Raw genomic sequence first — 3,667 nt, forward strand, 5'->3', positions numbered from 1 at the left:
CAGTTTCCATAGATTGGTTACACAAATAGCACAATATATAACCGATTAAGTCTGCACATGATTTTAAACTCCTACTTGATATGCCATTGTATCCACAGGAATCTGAGTTTTTGAGTAATTTTATGTTTTCTTTCAATTTCTTTAAGGGTTGTACTTCTGAAATGAAGTGCTAATTTAGATGTTATTTGCATGTGGTGAAGTAGTTCAATAGCTTCTGTATGAGCCTGTTTATTATGGTTCACTGTTTTCTTCAGCTACAGACAGAGAAAAATTGTTGAAATCTGAGGCTGCAACTTTTGTTTATTATTGTCAGGTTATATGTTCCTATTTGTCTAACTTTTTATGATGTGCCATATGGTTTTTATTTTATTGTTTCAACCGCTAATTTTTTGTGCATAGCGCAACTGTTTGGCCTTCTTGCTTACACTTCTTAGAATTTTAAAGTATTTCTTGTAATGTAACTGGGTCTGTACTAGTCCTCTGTTGTACATACAGATCTCTCTTTTTGTTACATATTTTTATGCCAGTAGTTAGCCACTCTTTCCTTTTACTACAGGTTGGTTTGATTTTAATCTGTCTTTGCAGGAAAGAAGCTCCAAAATGTTTAAGGAATAAGTTCAGAAATGAGTTGAACTTCTCATTCACTGTGTCAGCCTGGTATACTTCCTCCCACTGTTCATGGCATAAACTGTTTCTGAACAAGCATGTAGATTCAGCATTTATTGATCTAAGATGTTTAACTTGGTTACAATGGCCATGTGTTTTTTTTTCTGCTGGCAAGTTTTTAGAGTTTGTAACCTCCCCCTCATTTATCAACCTTAATGACAGTAAAAATTAAACCACGTGTACCTAATGGAAATTTGGGAAAAGCAATCGTCACCGAAGTCAATCTGTCAGTAAAGAGGGAGGAAAGGGTTACATCTAAATGAAAGGAAAAATGCAAATGAAACTGGTGGAAATTAATTTTGAAAAGGGGTACAGTTAATAAAGAATATAAATGGTGGTCGTTACGTTAACAATTAACTGGCGTTAATTAGATATTTGTGACTTGGTGAAAATTACGGTCGCCAGTCCTATGGACAACTACTACAATAACTGAAAAAGAAAGGTTATTGCACATATAATTAGCATTAAAAGCGTGGCAACTGAAGGTTGACACGTGTTGTGTGAAAACTGAATGTTTCTAAGAAGTAATAAATTTCGCTACACTCTTACTTAATTTAGCAAAAGAATTAATAAAACCGGAAAATTGAAAGTTAATTTAGTGACTGAAATTAATAGTGAGCTTTGTTTCTGAAGCACTACGAAATTCATTAAAATAAGGTTAGTCTTGGGCTACCTCAAAAGCTACTTGAATCTATGCAATTTAGAAATAAGAGATTTAACTTTGAACTTGAATTAAATGTTTCTGAACAATTAACAATAGTAAAATTTAGTACATACCAAGCTGAGCTGCAGTCACAGGTAAGCTAAAATATGGCAACAAAACTCGCACTCTTAATTTGTGCTTGTGTAATCTAAATATTGTATCCAGCTATGAATACCTTAACTGAGCTTTGAAATTAAAGCAGTGAAATCGAATGATATTACTTTAATACTGGCATTTGAATTTCAACGACACAACGGGTTCATTCCGGAAAAGGAAGGGACCCTGCTTGGTAATGCAATTGGGACAATGAGCAACAGAGGTTCATGCTAAGTTGCTGTAATTTCGTGAGGCAACAGTTTGAAAAATCTGAGGTCTGCCATACAATTCTAAAACTTTACGTGCTTCCAGTCTTCCTTGTTGGTTGATTGAAGGTTTGAAGTTGTTGGTCGAGGAGGTGGCGACAGTCACTCATTGTCGGCCGTCGCTGTTGCAGAAGCTGTATGTTGGCGCGCCTTCTTCTCGACACGGTCACCAGGCGAAACGGGCTCTTGATGTGCGCCAGCTAATGTTTCCCATCCGCGACACCGTGTCAGAAGCTATCATAGCAAGTTGAGCGCAATTACATGCTGCCAAACCCTGAAAGCGCGGCAACTCGCGGGAGCATCACGTTACACACCTGCTCCACCACCCTACTCCCGCCAGACTCCGCTCTGCCCGCGCTCCGCGCGGAAGAGTTCACACTACCAAAGATCCTAAACACTTTGGTTCTCCACACGACCTATCGATGTATTCGTTCAATAGCATAGTTTTCCCTAGGCAAGACCCAGCGTAAATACACAAATAGTATTTACAAAACGAACCAATTATACGTCGACATAAATGCATATATATATATATATATAGACACAGAAATGTCATATCTTTAGGTAACAAAATAAGGAAAAAGTTTATAGTACAATAGATAGAAATAGGAGGATATGAATGTTACAGGTTGTCATTTGACCATCGTGATCAGACAGACCATTTGTTACTGCCCGAGTCATCACTTCATTGTAATTTGTGGGATCTAGGAACAGATCATCAATCAGGGTCTTGCTGTGCCCATATACTCTTGTTGGGAATGAGATCATGGGGAGCAGATTGAAGGTTAACAGTAGTGATTCTAATAGTTTCTGGTTGTTGTTTTTTGTGAGTTAGTTTATGTTAAAGTCACCACATACGATGACATTACTATTGTTTCTATAAAGTTTAGTAAGAACTGTTTCTAGCTGAGAGAGAAATTTTTGAATGTCTCCCATAGGTGACCTGTAAACTGTTACTATGATCAAGAACTGTGTTTCAAGCTCTAATTTGACTGCACAACATTCAAAATGCTGTTCAATACAGTAAATGGATACATCTATAACTTGTGGTCTAATAGTATTGTGTGTGTCAATTGCCACTCCGCCTTGTCTTAAGTTGCTCCACAGTAGGAAGAATCAATTTTATAACTATTTAAATGTAGCTGATTAATTTCTGTTGCTTCCAAGTGATGTTCAATTAAGCAGAGCACATCAGAAATAATTCCGACTGTGTCAGCTGTTTCTTGCAGTGAAAGCAGCAGCTCTTCTTTTTTATTCAAAAGACTTCTTATATTCTGATGAAATATTTTTAAACAATATACTTATCAATTGAATTTTTAACTGGTTCCTAACTGATTTCTATAAGATCAACATGCAAGGCTCGAAAGAGAATGTTTATGTACTACTCGGTCACGTGCATCGCAGTAACTAGACCAAGAATGATGTAGATCGTTTACAAATTCTTATTTACGTGCAACACAGTCAGAAGATCGACATGCTGCAAGAATCGAAAGAGAACATTTACGTGCTTCCCAATCATGTACATCAGTATCAGAAGAGAAACATGCAGCGAGAATTGAAAAAGAATGTTACAGAGCGACTCGATCTCAACGAATAGTACATGCTGATTTGAGTCTTTCTGTACTTCAGTTTGATGTTAACTAAGATTAAAGTTTGCATCCCAGTATAAATCTAAGCAAAATGGATAAGTTGTGTAGGCATTGCAGTTCACTTAAGCTCAACAATGAAACACCAGGAATGTGCCGCGCGAAAGGTGAAGTTACATTGTCAACACTGCATTCGCCACTTGATACATGATTCTCATTGCTTTCGGACGACTAACCTCATTCCAAACACTTTTGCAGAATAATCCATTACATTTCAGGCAAGCAGCCGCGCGAATAAAATTTCTGTCACTGATAGCTGGGTCGCGCATCTTCCGGCCAATCCTTGTAAG

This window comes from Schistocerca americana, chromosome 1, assembly GCF_021461395.2.
Source record: "Schistocerca americana isolate TAMUIC-IGC-003095 chromosome 1, iqSchAmer2.1, whole genome shotgun sequence".
NCBI classification, from domain to species: Eukaryota; Metazoa; Arthropoda; class Insecta; order Orthoptera; family Acrididae; genus Schistocerca; species Schistocerca americana.